This window comes from Phyllobates terribilis, unplaced genomic scaffold (assembly GCF_046119375.1).
Source record: "Phyllobates terribilis strain yellow unplaced genomic scaffold, ASM4611937v1 Scaffold_63__1_contigs__length_7903474, whole genome shotgun sequence".
Taxonomy (NCBI): domain Eukaryota; kingdom Metazoa; phylum Chordata; class Amphibia; order Anura; family Dendrobatidae; genus Phyllobates; species Phyllobates terribilis.
The window spans coordinates 7,487,426-7,507,500 of NW_027362823.1; the positions used below are offsets into that span (position 1 = coordinate 7,487,426).

At 44.9% G+C, this 20,075-nt stretch overlaps 15 non-coding genes across 15 annotated transcripts; all 15 read right to left on the reverse strand.

Moving 5' to 3' along the window:
- Nucleotides 1-803: 803 nt before the first annotated feature.
- On the reverse strand, nucleotides 804-994 carry LOC141192858 (U2 spliceosomal RNA). Its single transcript, XR_012266162.1, has one exon. It is a non-coding gene; the product is annotated as a U2 spliceosomal RNA (small nuclear RNA).
- Nucleotides 995-2,108: 1,114 nt separating this feature from the next.
- Nucleotides 2,109-2,299, reverse strand: LOC141192859 (U2 spliceosomal RNA). Its single transcript, XR_012266163.1, has one exon. It is a non-coding gene; the product is annotated as a U2 spliceosomal RNA (small nuclear RNA).
- A 1,115-nt stretch (nucleotides 2,300-3,414) lies between these two features.
- On the reverse strand, nucleotides 3,415-3,605 carry LOC141192860 (U2 spliceosomal RNA). Its single transcript, XR_012266164.1, has one exon. It is a non-coding gene; the product is annotated as a U2 spliceosomal RNA (small nuclear RNA).
- A 1,115-nt stretch (nucleotides 3,606-4,720) lies between these two features.
- On the reverse strand, nucleotides 4,721-4,911 carry LOC141193084 (U2 spliceosomal RNA). The gene has a single exon (XR_012266381.1). It is a non-coding gene; the product is annotated as a U2 spliceosomal RNA (small nuclear RNA).
- A 1,115-nt stretch (nucleotides 4,912-6,026) lies between these two features.
- On the reverse strand, nucleotides 6,027-6,217 carry LOC141192861 (U2 spliceosomal RNA). The gene has a single exon (XR_012266165.1). It is a non-coding gene; the product is annotated as a U2 spliceosomal RNA (small nuclear RNA).
- Nucleotides 6,218-7,332: 1,115 nt separating this feature from the next.
- Nucleotides 7,333-7,523, reverse strand: LOC141192862 (U2 spliceosomal RNA). Its single transcript, XR_012266166.1, has one exon. It is a non-coding gene; the product is annotated as a U2 spliceosomal RNA (small nuclear RNA).
- Nucleotides 7,524-8,638: 1,115 nt separating this feature from the next.
- LOC141192864 (U2 spliceosomal RNA) lies at nucleotides 8,639-8,829 on the reverse strand. Its single transcript, XR_012266168.1, has one exon. It is a non-coding gene; the product is annotated as a U2 spliceosomal RNA (small nuclear RNA).
- A 1,112-nt stretch (nucleotides 8,830-9,941) lies between these two features.
- On the reverse strand, nucleotides 9,942-10,132 carry LOC141192865 (U2 spliceosomal RNA). Its single transcript, XR_012266169.1, has one exon. It is a non-coding gene; the product is annotated as a U2 spliceosomal RNA (small nuclear RNA).
- Nucleotides 10,133-11,247: 1,115 nt separating this feature from the next.
- LOC141192866 (U2 spliceosomal RNA) lies at nucleotides 11,248-11,438 on the reverse strand. The gene has a single exon (XR_012266170.1). It is a non-coding gene; the product is annotated as a U2 spliceosomal RNA (small nuclear RNA).
- Nucleotides 11,439-12,553: 1,115 nt separating this feature from the next.
- LOC141192867 (U2 spliceosomal RNA) lies at nucleotides 12,554-12,744 on the reverse strand. The gene has a single exon (XR_012266171.1). It is a non-coding gene; the product is annotated as a U2 spliceosomal RNA (small nuclear RNA).
- Nucleotides 12,745-13,859: 1,115 nt separating this feature from the next.
- On the reverse strand, nucleotides 13,860-14,050 carry LOC141192868 (U2 spliceosomal RNA). Its single transcript, XR_012266172.1, has one exon. It is a non-coding gene; the product is annotated as a U2 spliceosomal RNA (small nuclear RNA).
- A 1,115-nt stretch (nucleotides 14,051-15,165) lies between these two features.
- On the reverse strand, nucleotides 15,166-15,356 carry LOC141192870 (U2 spliceosomal RNA). Its single transcript, XR_012266174.1, has one exon. It is a non-coding gene; the product is annotated as a U2 spliceosomal RNA (small nuclear RNA).
- Nucleotides 15,357-16,471: 1,115 nt separating this feature from the next.
- Nucleotides 16,472-16,662, reverse strand: LOC141192871 (U2 spliceosomal RNA). Its single transcript, XR_012266175.1, has one exon. It is a non-coding gene; the product is annotated as a U2 spliceosomal RNA (small nuclear RNA).
- A 1,115-nt stretch (nucleotides 16,663-17,777) lies between these two features.
- Nucleotides 17,778-17,968, reverse strand: LOC141192872 (U2 spliceosomal RNA). Its single transcript, XR_012266176.1, has one exon. It is a non-coding gene; the product is annotated as a U2 spliceosomal RNA (small nuclear RNA).
- A 1,115-nt stretch (nucleotides 17,969-19,083) lies between these two features.
- On the reverse strand, nucleotides 19,084-19,274 carry LOC141192873 (U2 spliceosomal RNA). Its single transcript, XR_012266177.1, has one exon. It is a non-coding gene; the product is annotated as a U2 spliceosomal RNA (small nuclear RNA).
- Between the last annotated feature and the right edge of the window lie 801 nt (nucleotides 19,275-20,075).

The window sequence follows — 20,075 nt, forward strand, 5'->3', positions numbered from 1 at the left end:
TACATACCTCTCCTGCTGCTGCTGCTGCTGGCTGTCCAGCAGCAGACTGAAGGTGGCTGCTGCTGTGCACAGGTATATAAAGGCTCAGAGCCTATTATGACACGCGCAGCCAGCGTTCCATTGCCACATTCCATCTACTGCAGGCAGGATACCTGGCTGGCTGAATGTCGCTGAGAAGCTCACAGAGACCACCATAAGCAACAGTTTAACAGAATGCCACAGACTAATCAACCAAACTTTTTGGGTTGGGTTCTCTTTTATAGTCTGCAGGCATTAAATGAAAGAAGTCAGTGTTCCAGCAGAAGGAGACAACGTTTCAGAAAAGGCATTGTAGCAAACCAAAAAAGAAATTTTAAGCGCAGCAGAGTAACCAGCGCACATACCTGTTAGCTCAGGTGAGTTTAAAAGGCTGCTGTTGATAACAAGGGCATTTGCTAAATAGATGGTGTGTGTGCAACAATATACTGAAAGGTCAATTATATTGTGCAGCTTATCTCACCACCTGTAGTTATTTAGGTGAAAGCTCCAAAATGCTTGCCTAATATGTCTGTTTATCCAAAAGGAAGTAAAAAGGGAGAGCTAGAAAGATAGCATTGCATCACATTACATGGCAATGCAATGCACAGTTGCTGAAGTTGAACCAAAATGAGCTTGTAATCTGGCTTCTGCAACTTTGAACATGAAAAATCCAATGAGGAGAAGAAAAGCAAAGCCAAAGAGTCCATCCCAAAATCCGACAAACAAGCAAAATGAACAAAAAACATTGAATTCAATTCTTTCTGATTTTAGAAACTGCATTAAAGAAGGGGTGCACCGGTCCTGGAGATACTGCAATACCAGGTCAATGCGTGGAGTGGACAGAGCAAGCTCTTTTTCCATCTCCCTGTTCTAAAAATCCATTTAATATATGGTCCCCAGATAGGGGACGTATCAGATATTAAACTGATAAGAACAGATACTACACTTGATCTTAGCCAAAAGGCCGAGAAGCGATAACCAGAATTGGTTTCAAACTACGGAGCCACCCAAGGATCCTGAAAAGTCCATTTGTGGAGATGAGCTCCTGGACTCCCGTTAAGAAGACATGTTGTCAACCTCTAGATCCCTTACATGCCTGCACTTTTCGGCTTGCTGCTGCTGCAATCCACGCGTTTTAGATCTGCATAACTCCACCTCTTTAAACACAGCACCTTCACCCCCTGCTGTTCCCACCCGCCTCAACACCGTTGGAAGGGAGGAGAACCAATTAAGGCGGGGGGTGGGGTGGAACGAGCAGCTGTCTACCCTTAGCAGGAGGGCTCCTGATTACATACCTCTCCTGCTGCTGCTGCTGCTGGCTGTCCAGCAGCAGACTGAAGGTGGCTGCTGCTGTGCACAGGTATATAAAGGCTCAGAGCCTATTATGACACGCGCAGCCAGCGTTCCATTGCCACATTCCATCTACTGCAGGCAGGATACCTGGCTGGCTGAATGTCGCTGAGAAGCTCACAGAGACCGCCATAAGCAACAGTTTAACAGAATGCCACAGACTAATCAACCAAACTTTTTGGGTTGGGTTCTCTTTTATAGTCTGCAGGCATTAAATGAAAGAAGTCAGTGTTCCAGCAGAAGGAGACAACGTTTCAGAAAAGGCATTGTAGCAAACCAAAAAAGAAATTTTAAGCGCAGCAGAGTAACCAGCGCACATACCTGTTAGCTCAGGTGAGTTTAAAAGGCTGCTGTTGATAACAAGGGCATTTGCTAAATAGATGGTGTGTGTGCAACAATATACTGAAAGGTCAATTATATTGTGCAGCTTATCTCACCACCTGTAGTTATTTAGGTGAAAGCTCCAAAATGCTTGCCTAATATGTCTGTTTATCCAAAAGGAAGTAAAAAGGGAGAGCTAGAAAGATAGCATTGCATCACATTACATGGCAATGCAATGCACAGTTGCTGAAGTTGAACCAAAATGAGCTTGTAATCTGGCTTCTGCAACTTTGAACATGAAAAATCCAATGAGGAGAAGAAAAGCAAAGCCAAAGAGTCCATCAAAAATCCGACAAACAAGCAAAATGAACAAAAAACATTGAATTCAATTCTTTCTGATTTTAGAAACTGCATTAAAGAAGGGGTGCACCGGTCCTGGAGATACTGCAATACCAGGTCAATGCGTGGAGTGGACAGAGCAAGCTCTTTTTCCATCTCCCTGTTCTAAAAATCCATTTAATATATGGTCCCCAGATAGGGGACGTATCAGATATTAAACTGATAAGAACAGATACTACACTTGATCTTAGCCAAAAGGCCGAGAAGCGATAACCAGAATTGGTTTCAAACTACAGAGCCACCCAAGGATCCTGAAAAGTCCATTTGTGGAGATGAGCTCCTGGACTCCCGTTAAGAAGACATGTTGTCAACCTCTAGATCCCTTACATGCCTGCACTTTTCGGCTTGCTGCTGCTGCAATCCACGCGTTTTAGATCTGCATAACTCCACCTCTTTAAACACAGCACCTTCACCCCCTGCTGTTCCCACCCGCCTCAACACCGTTGGAAGGGAGGAGAACCAATTAAGGCGGGGGGTGGGGTGGAACGAGCAGCTGTCTACCCTTAGCAGGAGGGCTCCTGATTACATACCTCTCCTGCTGCTGCTGCTGCTGGCTGTCCAGCAGCAGACTGAAGGTGGCTGCTGCTGTGCACAGGTATATAAAGGCTCAGAGCCTATTATGACACGCGCAGCCAGCGTTCCATTGCCACATTCCATCTACTGCAGGCAGGATACCTGGCTGGCTGAATGTCGCTGAGAAGCTCACAGAGACCGCCATAAGCAACAGTTTAACAGAATGCCACAGACTAATCAACCAAACTTTTTGGGTTGGGTTCTCTTTTATAGTCTGCAGGCATTAAATGAAAGAAGTCAGTGTTCCAGCAGAAGGAGACAACGTTTCAGAAAAGGCATTGTAGCAAACCAAAAAAGAAATTTTAAGCGCAGCAGAGTAACCAGCGCACATACCTGTTAGCTCAGGTGAGTTTAAAAGGCTGCTGTTGATAACAAGGGCATTTGCTAAATAGATGGTGTGTGTGCAACAATATACTGAAAGGTCAATTATATTGTGCAGCTTATCTCACCACCTGTAGTTATTTAGGTGAAAGCTCCAAAATGCTTGCCTAATATGTCTGTTTATCCAAAAGGAAGTAAAAAGGGAGAGCTAGAAAGATAGCATTGCATCACATTACATGGCAATGCAATGCACAGTTGCTGAAGTTGAACCAAAATGAGCTTGTAATCTGGCTTCTGCAACTTTGAACATGAAAAATCCAATGAGGAGAAGAAAAGCAAAGCCAAAGAGTCCATCCCAAAATCCGACAAACAAGCAAAATGAACAAAAAACATTGAATTCAATTCTTTCTGATTTTAGAAACTGCATTAAAGAAGGGGTGCACCGGTCCTGGAGATACTGCAATACCAGGTCAATGCGTGGAGTGGACAGAGCAAGCTCTTTTTCCATCTCCCTGTTCTAAAAATCCATTTAATATATGGTCCCCAGATAGGGGACGTATCAGATATTAAACTGATAAGAACAGATACTACACTTGATCTTAGCCAAAAGGCCGAGAAGCGATAACCAGAATTGGTTTCAAACTACGGAGCCACCCAAGGATCCTGAAAAGTCCATTTGTGGAGATGAGCTCCTGGACTCCCGTTAAGAAGACATGTTGTCAACCTCTAGATCCCTTACATGCCTGCACTTTTCGGCTTGCTGCTGCTGCAATCCACGCGTTTTAGATCTGCATAACTCCACCTCTTTAAACACAGCACCTTCACCCCCTGCTGTTCCCACCCGCCTCAACACCGTTGGAAGGGAGGAGAACCAATTAAGGCGGGGGGTGGGGTGGAACGAGCAGCTGTCTACCCTTAGCAGGAGGGCTCCTGATTACATACCTCTCCTGCTGCTGCTGCTGCTGGCTGTCCAGCAGCAGACTGAAGGTGGCTGCTGCTGTGCACAGGTATATAAAGGCTCAGAGCCTATTATGACACGCGCAGCCAGCGTTCCATTGCCACATTCCATCTACTGCAGGCAGGATACCTGGCTGGCTGAATGTCGCTGAGAAGCTCACAGAGACCGCCATAAGCAACAGTTTAACAGAATGCCACAGACTAATCAACCAAACTTTTTGGGTTGGGTTCTCTTTTATAGTCTGCAGGCATTAAATGAAAGAAGTCAGTGTTCCAGCAGAAGGAGACAACGTTTCAGAAAAGGCATTGTAGCAAACCAAAAAAGAAATTTTAAGCGCAGCAGAGTAACCAGCGCACATACCTGTTAGCTCAGGTGAGTTTAAAAGGCTGCTGTTGATAACAAGGGCATTTGCTAAATAGATGGTGTGTGTGCAACAATATACTGAAAGGTCAATTATATTGTGCAGCTTATCTCACCACCTGTAGTTATTTAGGTGAAAGCTCCAAAATGCTTGCCTAATATGTCTGTTTATCCAAAAGGAAGTAAAAAGGGAGAGCTAGAAAGATAGCATTGCATCACATTACATGGCAATGCAATGCACAGTTGCTGAAGTTGAACCAAAATGAGCTTGTAATCTGGCTTCTGCAACTTTGAACATGAAAAATCCAATGAGGAGAAGAAAAGCAAAGCCAAAGAGTCCATCCCAAAATCCGACAAACAAGCAAAATGAACAAAAAACATTGAATTCAATTCTTTCTGATTTTAGAAACTGCATTAAAGAAGGGGTGCACCGGTCCTGGAGATACTGCAATACCAGGTAAATGCGTGGAGTGGACAGAGCAAGCTCTTTTTCCATCTCCCTGTTCTAAAAATCCATTTAATATATGGTCCCCAGATAGGGGACGTATCAGATATTAAACTGATAAGAACAGATACTACACTTGATCTTAGCCAAAAGGCCGAGAAGCGATAACCAGAATTGGTTTCAAACTACGGAGCCACCCAAGGATCCTGAAAAGTCCATTTGTGGAGATGAGCTCCTGGACTCCCGTTAAGAAGACATGTTGTCAACCTCTAGATCCCTTACATGCCTGCACTTTTCGGCTTGCTGCTGCTGCAATCCACGCGTTTTAGATCTGCATAACTCCACCTCTTTAAACACAGCACCTTCACCCCCTGCTGTTCCCACCCGCCTCAACACCGTTGGAAGGGAGGAGAACCAATTAAGGCGGGGGGTGGGGTGGAACGAGCAGCTGTCTACCCTTAGCAGGAGGGCTCCTGATTACATACCTCTCCTGCTGCTGCTGCTGCTGGCTGTCCAGCAGCAGACAGAAGGTGGCTGCTGCTGTGCACAGGTATATAAAGGCTCAGAGCCTATTATGACACGCGCAGCCAGCGTTCCATTGCCACATTCCATCTACTGCAGGCAGGATACCTGGCTGGCTGAATGTCGCTGAGAAGCTCACAGAGACCGCCATAAGCAACAGTTTAACAGAATGCCACAGACTAATCAACCAAACTTTTTGGGTTGGGTTCTCTTTTATAGTCTGCAGGCATTAAATGAAAGAAGTCAGTGTTCCAGCAGAAGGAGACAACGTTTCAGAAAAGGCATTGTAGCAAACCAAAAAAGAAATTTTAAGCGCAGCAGAGTAACCAGCGCACATACCTGTTAGCTCAGGTGAGTTTAAAAGGCTGCTGTTGATAACAAGGGCATTTGCTAAATAGATGGTGTGTGTGCAACAATATACTGAAAGGTCAATTATATTGTGCAGCTTATCTCACCACCTGTAGTTATTTAGGTGAAAGCTCCAAAATGCTTGCCTAATATGTCTGTTTATCCAAAAGGAAGTAAAAAGGGAGAGCTAGAAAGATAGCATTGCATCACATTACATGGCAATGCAATGCACAGTTGCTGAAGTTGAACCAAAATGAGCTTGTAATCTGGCTTCTGCAACTTTGAACATGAAAAATCCAATGAGGAGAAGAAAAGCAAAGCCAAAGAGTGCATCCCAAAATCCGACAAACAAGCAAAATGAACAAAAAACATTGAATTCAATTCTTTCTGATTTTAGAAACTGCATTAAAGAAGGGGTGCACCGGTCCTGGAGATACTGCAATACCAGGTCAATGCGTGGAGTGGACAGAGCAAGCTCTTTTTCCATCTCCCTGTTCTAAAAATCCATTTAATATATGGTCCCCAGATAGGGGACGTATCAGATATTAAACTGATAAGAACAGATACTACACTTGATCTTAGCCAAAAGGCCGAGAAGCGATAACCAGAATTGGTTTCAAACTACGGAGCCACCCAAGGATCCTGAAAAGTCCATTTGTGGAGATGAGCTCCTGGACTCCCGTTAAGAAGACATGTTGTCAACCTCTAGATCCCTTACATGCCTGCACTTTTCGGCTTGCTGCTGCTGCAATCCACGCGTTTTAGATCTGCATAACTCCACCTCTTTAAACACAGCACCTTCACCCCCTGCTGTTCCCACCCGCCTCAACACCGTTGGAAGGGAGGAGAACCAATTAAGGCGGGGGGTGGGGTGGAACGAGCAGCTGTCTACCCTTAGCAGGAGGGCTCCTGATTACATACCTCTCCTGCTGCTGCTGCTGCTGGCTGTCCAGCAGCAGACTGAAGGTGGCTGCTGCTGTGCACAGGTATATAAAGGCTCAGAGCCTATTATGACACGCGCAGCCAGCGTTCCATTGCCACATTCCATCTACTGCAGGCAGGATACCTGGCTGGCTGAATGTCGCTGAGAAGCTCACAGAGACCGCCATAAGCAACAGTTTAACAGAATGCCACAGACTAATCAACCAAACTTTTTGGGTTGGGTTCTCTTTTATAGTCTGCAGGCATTAAATGAAAGAAGTCAGTGTTCCAGCAGAAGGAGACAACGTTTCAGAAAAGGCATTGTAGCAAACCAAAAAAGAAATTTTAAGCGCAGCAGAGTAACCAGCGCACATACCTGTTAGCTCAGGTGAGTTTAAAAGGCTGCTGTTGATAACAAGGGCATTTGCTAAATAGATGGTGTGTGTGCAACAATATACTGAAAGGTCAATTATATTGTGCAGCTTATCTCACCACCTGTAGTTATTTAGGTGAAAGCTCCAAAATGCTTGCCTAATATGTCTGTTTATCCAAAAGGAAGTAAAAAGGGAGAGCTAGAAAGATAGCATTGCATCACATTACATGGCAATGCAATGCACAGTTGCTGAAGTTGAACCAAAATGAGCTTGTAATCTGGCTTCTGCAACTTTGAACATGAAAAATCCAATGAGGAGAAGAAAAGCAAAGCCAAAGAGTCCATCCCAAAATCCGACAAACAAGCAAAATGAACAAAAAACATTGAATTCAATTCTTTCTGATTTTAGAAACTGCATTAAAGAAGGGGTGCACCGGTCCTGGAGATACTGCAATACCAGGTCAATGCGTGGAGTGGACAGAGCAAGCTCTTTTTCCATCTCCCTGTTCTAAAAATCCATTTAATATATGGTCCCCAGATAGGGGACGTATCAGATATTAAACTGATAAGAACAGATACTACACTTGATCTTAGCCAAAAGGCCGAGAAGCGATAACCAGAATTGGTTTCAAACTACGGAGCCACCCAAGGATCCTGAAAAGTCCATTTGTGGAGATGAGCTCCTGGACTCCCGTTAAGAAGACATGTTGTCAACCTCTAGATCCCTTACATGCCTGCACTTTTCGGCTTGCTGCTGCTGCAATCCACGCGTTTTAGATCTGCATAACTCCACCTCTTTAAACACAGCACCTTCACCCCCTGCTGTTCCCACCCGCCTCAACACCGTTGGAAGGGAGGAGAACCAATTAAGGCGGGGGGTGGGGTGGAACGAGCAGCTGTCTACCCTTAGCAGGAGGGCTCCTGATTACATACCTCTCCTGCTGCTGCTGCTGCTGGCTGTCCAGCAGCAGACTGAAGGTGGCTGCTGCTGTGCACAGGTATATAAAGGCTCAGAGCCTATTATGACACGCGCAGCCAGCGTTCCATTGCCACATTCCATCTACTGCAGGCAGGATACCTGGCTGGCTGAATGTCGCTGAGAAGCTCACAGAGACCGCCATAAGCAACAGTTTAACAGAATGCCACAGACTAATCAACCAAACTTTTTGGGTTGGGTTCTCTTTTATAGTCTGCAGGCATTAAATGAAAGAAGTCAGTGTTCCAGCAGAAGGAGACAACGTTTCAGAAAAGGCATTGTAGCAAACCAAAAAAGAAATTTTAAGCGCAGCAGAGTAACCAGCGCACATACCTGTTAGCTCAGGTGAGTTTAAAAGGCTGCTGTTGATAACAAGGGCATTTGCTAAATAGATGGTGTGTGTGCAACAATATACTGAAAGGTCAATTATATTGTGCAGCTTATCTCACCACCTGTAGTTATTTAGGTGAAAGATCCAAAATGCTTGCCTAATATGTCTGTTTATCCAAAAGGAAGTAAAAAGGGAGAGCTAGAAAGACAGCATTGCATCACATTACATGGCAATGCAATGCACAGTTGCTGAAGTTGAACCAAAATGAGCTTGTAATCTGGCTTCTGCAACTTTGAACATGAAAAATCCAATGAGGAGAAGAAAAGCAAAGCCAAAGAGTCCATCCCAAAATCCGACAAACAAGCAAAATGAACAAAAAACATTGAATTCAATTCTTTCTGATTTTAGAAACTGCATTAAAGAAGGGGTGCACCGGTCCTGGAGATACTGCAATACCAGGTCAATGCGTGGAGTGGACAGAGCAAGCTCTTTTTCCATCTCCCTGTTCTAAAAATCCATTTAATATATGGTCCCCAGATAGGGGACGTATCAGATATTAAACTGATAAGAACAGATACTACACTTGATCTTAGCCAAAAGGCCGAGAAGCGATAACCAGAATTGGTTTCAAACTACGGAGCCACCCAAGGATCCTGAAAAGTCCATTTGTGGAGATGAGCTCCTGGACTCCCGTTAAGAAGACATGTTGTCAACCTCTAGATCCCTTACATGCCTGCACTTTTCGGCTTGCTGCTGCTGCAATCCACGCGTTTTAGATCTGCATAACTCCACCTCTTTAAACACAGCACCTTCACCCCCTGCTGTTCCCACCCGCCTCAACACCGTTGGAAGGGAGGAGAACCAATTAAGGCGGGGGGTGGGGTGGAACGAGCAGCTGTCTAACCTTAGCAGGAGGGCTCCTGATTACATACCTCTCCTGCTGCTGCTGCTGGCTGTCCAGCAGCAGACTGAAGGTGGCTGCTGCTGTGCACAGGTATATAAAGGCTCAGAGCCTATTATGACACGCGCAGCCAGCGTTCCATTGCCACATTCCATCTACTGCAGGCAGGATACCTGGCTGGCTGAATGTCGCTGAGAAGCTCACAGAGACCGCCATAAGCAACAGTTTAACAGAATGCCACAGACTAATCAACCAAACTTTTTGGGTTGGGTTCTCTTTTATAGTCTGCAGGCATTAAATGAAAGAAGTCAGTGTTCCAGCAGAAGGAGACAACGTTTCAGAAAAGGCATTGTAGCAAACCAAAAAAGAAATTTTAAGCGCAGCAGAGTAACCAGCGCACATACCTGTTAGCTCAGGTGAGTTTAAAAGGCTGCTGTTGATAACAAGGGCATTTGCTAAATAGATGGTGTGTGTGCAACAATATACTGAAAGGTCAATTATATTGTGCAGCTTATCTCACCACCTGTAGTTATTTAGGTGAAAGCTCCAAAATGCTTGCCTAATATGTCTGTTTATCCAAAAGGAAGTAAAAAGGGAGAGCTAGAAAGATAGCATTGCATCACATTACATGGCAATGCAATGCACAGTTGCTGAAGTTGAACCAAAATGAGCTTGTAATCTGGCTTCTGCAACTTTGAACATGAAAAATCCAATGAGGAGAAGAAAAGCAAAGCCAAAGAGTCCATCCCAAAATCCGACAAACAAGCAAAATGAACAAAAAACATTGAATTCAATTCTTTCTGATTTTAGAAACTGCATTAAAGAAGGGGTGCACCGGTCCTGGAGATACTGCAATACCAGGTCAATGCGTGGAGTGGACAGAGCAAGCTCTTTTTCCATCTCCCTGTTCTAAAAATCCATTTAATATATGGTCCCCAGATAGGGGACGTATCAGATATTAAACTGATAAGAACAGATACTACACTTGATCTTAGCCAAAAGGCCGAGAAGCGATAACCAGAATTGGTTTCAAACTACGGAGCCACCCAAGGATCCTGAAAAGTCCATTTGTGGAGATGAGCTCCTGGACTCCCGTTAAGAAGACATGTTGTCAACCTCTAGATCCCTTACATGCCTGCACTTTTCGGCTTGCTGCTGCTGCAATCCACGCGTTTTAGATCTGCATAACTCCACCTCTTTAAACACAGCACCTTCACCCCCTGCTGTTCCCACCCGCCTCAACACCGTTGGAAGGGAGGAGAACCAATTAAGGCGGGGGGTGGGGTGGAACGAGCAGCTGTCTACCCTTAGCAGGAGGGCTCCTGATTACATACCTCTCCTGCTGCTGCTGCTGCTGGCTGTCCAGCAGCAGACTGAAGGTGGCTGCTGCTGTGCACAGGTATATAAAGGCTCAGAGCCTATTATGACACGCGCAGCCAGCGTTCCATTGCCACATTCCATCTACTGCAGGCAGGATACCTGGCTGGCTGAATGTCGCTGAGAAGCTCACAGAGACCGCCATAAGCAACAGTTTAACAGAATGCCACAGACTAATCAACCAAACTTTTTGGGTTGGGTTCTCTTTTATAGTCTGCAGGCATTAAATGAAAGAAGTCAGTGTTCCAGCAGAAGGAGACAACGTTTCAGAAAAGGCATTGTAGCAAACCAAAAAAGAAATTTTAAGCGCAGCAGAGTAACCAGCGCACATACCTGTTAGCTCAGGTGAGTTTAAAAGGCTGCTGTTGATAACAAGGGCATTTGCTAAATAGATGGTGTGTGTGCAACAATATACTGAAAGGTCAATTATATTGTGCAGCTTATCTCACCACCTGTAGTTATTTAGGTGAAAGCTCCAAAATGCTTGCCTAATATGTCTGTTTATCCAAAAGGAAGTAAAAAGGGAGAGCTAGAAAGATAGCATTGCATCACATTACATGGCAATGCAATGCACAGTTGCTGAAGTTGAACCAAAATGAGCTTGTAATCTGGCTTCTGCAACTTTGAACATGAAAAATCCAATGAGGAGAAGAAAAGCAAAGCCAAAGAGTCCATCCCAAAATCCGACAAACAAGCAAAATGAACAAAAAACATTGAATTCAATTCTTTCTGATTTTAGAAACTGCATTAAAGAAGGGGTGCACCGGTCCTGGAGATACTGCAATACCAGGTCAATGCGTGGAGTGGACAGAGCAAGCTCTTTTTCCATCTCCCTGTTCTAAAAATCCATTTAATATATGGTCCCCAGATAGGGGACGTATCAGATATTAAACTGATAAGAACAGATACTACACTTGATCTTAGCCAAAAGGCCGAGAAGCGATAACCAGAATTGGTTTCAAACTACGGAGCCACCCAAGGATCCTGAAAAGTCCATTTGTGGAGATGAGCTCCTGGACTCCCGTTAAGAAGACATGTTGTCAACCTCTAGATCCCTTACATGCCTGCACTTTTCGGCTTGCTGCTGCTGCAATCCACGCGTTTTAGATCTGCATAACTCCACCTCTTTAAACACAGCACCTTCACCCCCTGCTGTTCCCACCCGCCTCAACACCGTTGGAAGGGAGGAGAACCAATTAAGGCGGGGGGTGGGGTGGAACGAGCAGCTGTCTACCCTTAGCAGGAGGGCTCCTGATTACATACCTCTCCTGCTGCTGCTGCTGCTGGCTGTCCAGCAGCAGACTGAAGGTGGCTGCTGCTGTGCACAGGTATATAAAGGCTCAGAGCCTATTATGACACGCGCAGCCAGCGTTCCATTGCCACATTCCATCTACTGCAGGCAGGATACCTGGCTGGCTGAATGTCGCTGAGAAGCTCACAGAGACCGCCATAAGCAACAGTTTAACAGAATGCCACAGACTAATCAACCAAACTTTTTGGGTTGGGTTCTCTTTTATAGTCTGCAGGCATTAAATGAAAGAAGTCAGTGTTCCAGCAGAAGGAGACAACGTTTCAGAAAAGGCATTGTAGCAAACCAAAAAAGAAATTTTAAGCGCAGCAGAGTAACCAGCGCACATACCTGTTAGCTCAGGTGAGTTTAAAAGGCTGCTGTTGATAACAAGGGCATTTGCTAAATAGATGGTGTGTGTGCAACAATATACTGAAAGGTCAATTATATTGTGCAGCTTATCTCACCACCTGTAGTTATTTAGGTGAAAGCTCCAAAATGCTTGCCTAATATGTCTGTTTATCCAAAAGGAAGTAAAAAGGGAGAGCTAGAAAGATAGCATTGCATCACATTACATGGCAATGCAATGCACAGTTGCTGAAGTTGAACCAAAATGAGCTTGTAATCTGGCTTCTGCAACTTTGAACATGAAAAATCCAATGAGGAGAAGAAAAGCAAAGCCAAAGAGTCCATCCCAAAATCCGACAAACAAGCAAAATGAACAAAAAACATTGAATTCAATTCTTTCTGATTTTAGAAACTGCATTAAAGAAGGGGTGCACCGGTCCTGGAGATACTGCAATACCAGGTCAATGCGTGGAGTGGACAGAGCAAGCTCTTTTTCCATCTCCCTGTTCTAAAAATCCATTTAATATATGGTCCCCAGATAGGGGACGTATCAGATATTAAACTGATAAGAACAGATACTACACTTGATCTTAGCCAAAAGGCCGAGAAGCGATAACCAGAATTGGTTTCAAACTACGGAGCCACCCAAGGATCCTGAAAAGTCCATTTGTGGAGATGAGCTCCTGGACTCCCGTTAAGAAGACATGTTGTCAACCTCTAGATCCCTTACATGCCTGCACTTTTCGGCTTGCTGCTGCTGCAATCCACGCGTTTTAGATCTGCATAACTCCACCTCTTTAAACACAGCACCTTCACCCCCTGCTGTTCCCACCCGCCTCAACACCGTTGGAAGGGAGGAGAACCAATTAAGGCGGGGGGTGGGGTGGAACGAGCAGCTGTCTACCCTTAGCAGGAGGGCTCCTGATTACATACCTCTCCTGCTGCTGCTGCTGCTGGCTGTCCAGCAGCAGACTGAAGGTGGCTGCTGCTGTGCACAGGTATATAAAGGCTCAGAGCCTATTATGACACGCGCAGCCAGCGTTCCATTGCCACATTCCATCTACTGCAGGCAGGATACCTGGCTGGCTGAATGTCGCTGAGAAGCTCACAGAGACCGCCATAAGCAACAGTTTAACAGAATGCCACAGACTAATCAACCAAACTTTTTGGGTTGGGTTCTCTTTTATAGTCTGCAGGCATTAAATGAAAGAAGTCAGTGTTCCAGCAGAAGGAGACAACGTTTCAGAAAAGGCATTGTAGCAAACCAAAAAAGAAATTTTAAGCGCAGCAGAGTAACCAGCGCACATACCTGTTAGCTCAGGTGAGTTTAAAAGGCTGCTGTTGATAACAAGGGCATTTGCTAAATAGATGGTGTGTGTGCAACAATATACTGAAAGGTCAATTATATTGTGCAGCTTATCTCACCACCTGTAGTTATTTAGGTGAAAGCTCCAAAATGCTTGCCTAATATGTCTGTTTATCCAAAAGGAAGTAAAAAGGGAGAGCTAGAAAGATAGCATTGCATCACATTACATGGCAATGCAATGCACAGTTGCTGAAGTTGAACCAAAATGAGCTTGTAATCTGGCTTCTGCAACTTTGAACATGAAAAATCCAATGAGGAGAAGAAAAGCAAAGCCAAAGAGTCCATCCCAAAATCCGACAAACAAGCAAAATGAACAAAAAACATTGAATTCAATTCTTTCTGATTTTAGAAACTGCATTAAAGAAGGGGTGCACCGGTCCTGGAGATACTGCAATACCAGGTCAATGCGTGGAGTGGACAGAGCAAGCTCTTTTTCCATCTCCCTGTTCTAAAAATCCATTTAATATATGGTCCCCAGATAGGGGACGTATCAGATATTAAACTGATAAGAACAGATACTACACTTGATCTTAGCCAAAAGGCCGAGAAGCGATAACCAGAATTGGTTTCAAACTACGGAGCCACCCAAGGATCCTGAAAAGTCCATTTGTGGAGATGAGCTCCTGGACTCCCGTTAAGAAGACATGTTGTCAACCTCTAGATCCCTTACATGCCTGCACTTTTCGGCTTGCTGCTGCTGCAATCCACGCATTTTAGATCTGCATAACTCCACCTCTTTAAACACAGCACCTTCACCCCCTGCTGTTCCCACCCGCCTCAACACCGTTGGAAGGGAGGAGAACCAATTAAGGCGGGGGGTGGGGTGAAACGAGCAGCTGTCTACCCTTAGCAGGAGGGCTCCTGATTACATACCTCTCCTGCTGCTGCTGCTGCTGGCTGTCCAGCAGCAGACTGAAGGTGGCTGCTGCTGTGCACAGGTATATAAAGGCTCAGAGCCTATTATGACACGCGCAGCCAGCGTTCCATTGCCACATTCCATCTACTGCAGGCAGGATACCTGGCTGGCTGAATGTCGCTGAGAAGCTCACAGAGACCGCCATAAGCAACAGTTTAACAGAATGCCACAGACTAATCAACCAAACTTTTTGGGTTGGGTTCTCTTTTATAGTCTGCAGGCATTAAATGAAAGAAGTCAGTGTTCCAGCAGAGGGAGACAACGTTTCAGAAAAGGCATTGTAGCAAACCAAAAAAGAAATTTTAAGCGCAGCAGAGTAACCAGCGCACATACCTGTTAGCTCAGGTGAGTTTAAAAGGCTGCTGTTGATAACAAGGGCATTTGCTAAATAGATGGTGTGTGTGCAACAATATACTGAAAGGTCAATTATATTGTGCAGCTTATCTCACCACCTGTAGTTATTTAGGTGAAAGCTCCAAAATGCTTGCCTAATATGTCTGTTTATCCAAAAGGAAGTAAAAAGGGAGAGCTAGAAAGATAGCATTGCATCACATTACATGGCAATGCAATGCACAGTTGCTGAAGTTGAACCAAAATGAGCTTGTAATCTGGCTTCTGCAACTTTGAACATGAAAAATCCAATGAGGAGAAGAAAAGCAAAGCCAAAGAGTCCATCCCAAAATCCGACAAACAAGCAAAATGAACAAAAAACATTGAATTCAATTCTTTCTGATTTTAGAAACTGCATTAAAGAAGGGGTGCACCGGTCCTGGAGATACTGCAATACCAGGTCAATGCGTGGAGTGGACAGAGCAAGCTCTTTTTCCATCTCCCTGTTCTAAAAATCCATTTAATATATGGTCCCCAGATAGGGGACGTATCAGATATTAAACTGATAAGAACAGATACTACACTTGATCTTAGCCAAAAGGCCGAGAAGCGATAACCAGAATTGGTTTCAAACTACGGAGCCACCCAAGGATCCTGAAAAGTCCATTTGTGGAGATGAGCTCCTGGACTCCCGTTAAGAAGACATGTTGTCAACCTCTAGATCCCTTACATGCCTGCACTTTTCGGCTTGCTGCTGCTGCAATCCACGCGTTTTAGATCTGCATAACTCCACCTCTTTAAACACAGCACCTTCACCCCCTGCTGTTCCCACCCGCCTCAACACCGTTGGAAGGGAGGAGAACCAATTAAGGCGGGGGGTGGGGTGGAACGAGCAGCTGTCTACCCTTAGCAGGAGGGCTCCTGATTACATACCTCTCCTGCTGCTGCTGCTGCTGGCTGTCCAGCAGCAGACTGAAGGTGGCTGCTGCTGTGCACAGGTATATAAAGGCTCAGAGCCTATTATGACACGCGCAGCCAGCGTTCCATTGCCACATTCCATCTACTGCAGGCAGGATACCTGGCTGGCTGAATGTCGCTGAGAAGCTCACAGAGACCGCCATAAGCAACAGTTTAACAGAATGCCACAGACTAATCAACCAAACTTTTTGGGTTGGGTTCTCTTTTATAGTCTGCAGGCATTAAATGAAAGAAGTCAGTGTTCCAGCAGAAGGAGACAACGTTTCAGAAAAGGCATTGTAGCAAACCAAAAAAGAAATTTTAAGCGCAGCAGAGTAACCAGCGCACATACCTGTTAGCTCAGGTGAGTTTAAAAGGCTGCTGTTGATAACAAGGGCATTTGCTAAATAGATGGTGTGTGTGCAACAATATACTGAAAGGTCAATTATATTGTGCAGCTTATCTCACCACCTGTAGTTATTTAGGTGAAAGCTCCAAAATGCTTGCCTAATATGTCTGTTTATCCAAAAGGAAGTAAAAAGGGAGAGCTAGAAAGATAGCATTGCATCACATTACATGGCAATGCAATGCACAGTTGCTGAAGTTGAACCAAAATGAGCTTGTAATCTGGCTTCTGCAACTTTGAACATGAAAAATCCAATGAGGAGAAGAAAAGCAAAGCCAAAGAGTCCATCCCAAAATCCGACAAACAAGCAAAATGAACAAAAAACATTGAATTCAATTCTTTCTGATTTTAGAAACTGCATTAAAGAAGGGGTGCACCGGTCCTGGAGATACTGCAATACCAGGTCAATGCGTGGAGTGGACAGAGCAAGCTCTTTTTCCATCTCCCTGTTCTAAAAATCCATTTAATATATGGTCCCCAGATAGGGGACGTATCAGATATTAAACTGATAAGAACAGATACTACACTTGATCTTAGCCAAAAGGCCGAGAAGCGATAACCAGAATTGGTTTCAAACTACGGAGCCACCCAAGGATCCTGAAAAGTCCATTTGTGGAGATGAGCTCCTGGACTCCCGTTAAGAAGACATGTTGTCAACCTCTAGATCCCTTACATGCCTGCACTTTTCGGCTTGCTGCTGCTGCAATCCACGCGTTTTAGATCTGCATAACTCCACCTCTTTAAACACAGCACCTTCACCCCCTGCTGTTCCCACCCGCCTCAACACCGTTGGAAGGGAGGAGAACCAATTAAGGCGGGGGGTGGGGTGGAACGAGCAGCTGTCTACCCTTAGCAGGAGGGCTCCTGATTACATACCTCTCCTGCTGCTGCTGCTGCTGGCTGTCCAGCAGCAGACTGAAGGTGGCTGCTGCTGTGCACAGGTATATAAAGGCTCAGAGCCTATTATGACACGCGCAGCCAGCGTTCCATTGCCACATTCCATCTACTGCAGGCAGGATACCTGGCTGGCTGAATGTCGCTGAGAAGCTCACAGAGACCGCCATAAGCAACAGTTTAACAGAATGCCACAGACTAATCAACCAAACTTTTTGGGTTGGGTTCTCTTTTATAGTCTGCAGGCATTAAATGAAAGAAGTCAGTGTTCCAGCAGAAGGAGACAACGTTTCAGAAAAGGCATTGTAGCAAACCAAAAAAGAAATTTTAAGCGCAGCAGAGTAACCAGCGCACATACCTGTTAGCTCAGGTGAGTTTAAAAGGCTGCTGTTGATAACAAGGGCATTTGCTAAATAGATGGTGTGTGTGCAACAATATACTGAAAGGTCAATTATATTGTGCAGCTTATCTCACCACCTGTAGTTATTTAGGTGAAAGCTCCAAAATGCTTGCCTAATATGTCTGTTTATCCAAAAGGAAGTAAAAAGGGAGAGCTAGAAAGATAGCATTGCATCACATTACATGGCAATGCAATGCACAGTTGCTGAAGTTGAACCAAAATGAGCTTGTAATCTGGCTTCTGCAACTTTGAACATGAAAAATCCAATGAGGAGAAGAAAAGCAAAGCCAAAGAGTCCATCCCAAAATCCGACAAACAAGCAAAATGAACAAAAAACATTGAATTCAATTCTTTCTGATTTTAGAAACTGCATTAAAGAAGGGGTGCACCGGTCCTGGAGATACTGCAATACCAGGTCAATGCGTGGAGTGGACAGAGCAAGCTCTTTTTCCATCTCCCTGTTCTAAAAATCCATTTAATATATGGTCCCCAGATAGGGGACGTATCAGATATTAAACTGATAAGAACAGATACTACACTTGATCTTAGCCAAAAGGCCGAGAAGCGATAACCAGAATTGGTTTCAAACTACGGAGCCACCCAAGGATCCTGAAAAGTCCATTTGTGGAGATGAGCTCCTGGACTCCCGTTAAGAAGACATGTTGTCAACCTCTAGATCCCTTACATGCCTGCACTTTTCGGCTTGCTGCTGCTGCAATCCACGCGTTTTAGATCTGCATAACTCCACCTCTTTAAACACAGCACCTTCACCCCCTGCTGTTCCCACCCGCCTCAACACCGTTGGAAGGGAGGAGAACCAATTAAGGCGGGGGGTGGGGTGGAACGAGCAGCTGTCTACCCTTAGCAGGAGGGCTCCTGATTACATACCTCTCCTGCTGCTGCTGCTGCTGGCTGTCCAGCAGCAGACTGAAGGTGGCTGCTGCTGTGCACAGGTATATAAAGGCTCAGAGCCTATTATGACACGCGCAGCCAGCGTTCCATTGCCACATTCCATCTACTGCAGGCAGGATACCTGGCTGGCTGAATGTCGCTGAGAAGCTCACAGAGACCGCCATAAGCAACAGTTTAACAGAATGCCACAGACTAATCAACCAAAATTTTTGGGTTGGGTTCTCTTTTATAGTCTGCAGGCATTAAATGAAAGAAGTCAGTGTTCCAGCAGAGGGAGACAACGTTTCAGAAAAGGCATTGTAGTAAACCAAAAAAGAAATTTTAAGCGCAGCAGAGTAACCAGCGCACATACCTGTTAGCTCAGGTGAGTTTAAAAGGCTGCTGTTGATAACAAGGGCATTTGCTAAATAGATGGTGTGTGTGCAACAATATACTGAAAGGTCAATTATATTGTGCAGCTTATCTCACCACCTGTAGTTATTTAGGTGAAAGCTCCAAAATGCTTGCCTAATATGTCTGTTTATCCAAAAGGAAGTAAAAAGGGAGAGCTAGAAAGATAGCATTGCATCACATTACATGGCAATGCAATGCACAGTTGCTGAAGTTGAACCAAAATGAGCTTGTAATCTGGCTTCTGCAACTTTGAACATGAAAAATCCAATGAGGAGAAGAAAAGCAAAGCCAAAGAGTCCATCCCAAAATCCGACAAACAAGCAAAATGAACAAAAAACATTGAATTCAATTCTTTCTGATTTTAGAAACTGCATTAAAGAAGGGGTGCACCGGTCCTGGAGATACTGCAATACCAGGTCAATGCGTGGAGTGGACAGAGCAAGCTCTTTTTCCATCTCCCTGTTCTAAAAATCCATTTAATATATGGTCCCCAGATAGGGGACGTATCAGATATTAAACTGATAAGAACAGATACTACACTTGATCTTAGCCAAAAGGCCGAGAAGCGATAACCAGAATTGGTTTCAAACTACGGAGCCACCCAAGGATCCTGAAAAGTCCATTTGTGGAGATGAGCTCCTGGACTCCCGTTAAGAAGACATGTTGTCAACCTCTAGATCCCTTACATGCCTGCACTTTTCGGCTTGCTGCTGCTGCAATCCACGCGTTTTAGATCTGCATAACTCCACCTCTTTAAACACAGCACCTTCACCCCCTGCTGTTCCCACCCGCCTCAACACCGTTGGAAGGGAGGAGAACCAATTAAGGCGGGGGGTGGGGTGGAACGAGCAGCTGTCTACCCTTAGCAGGAGGGCTCCTGATTACATACCTCTCCTGCTGCTGCTGCTGCTGGCTGTCCAGCAGCAGACTGAAGGTGGCTGCTGCTGTGCACAGGTATATAAAGGCTCAGAGCCTATTATGACACGCGCAGCCAGCGTTCCATTGCCACATTCCATCTACTGCAGGCAGGATACCTGGCTGGCTGAATGTCGCTGAGAAGCTCACAGAGACCGCCATAAGCAACAGTTTAACAGAATGCCACAGACTAATCAACCAAACTTTTTGGGTTGGGTTCTCTTTTATAGTCTGCAGGCATTAAATGAAAGAAGTCAGTGTTCCAGCAGAAGGAGACAACGTTTCAGAAAAGGCATTGTAGCAAACCAAAAAAGAAATTTTAAGCGCAGCAGAGTAACCAGCGCACATACCTGTTAGCTCAGGTGAGTTTAAAAGGCTGCTGTTGATAACAAGGGCATTTGCTAAATAGATGGTGTGTGTGCAACAATATACTGAAAGGTCAATTATATTGTGCAG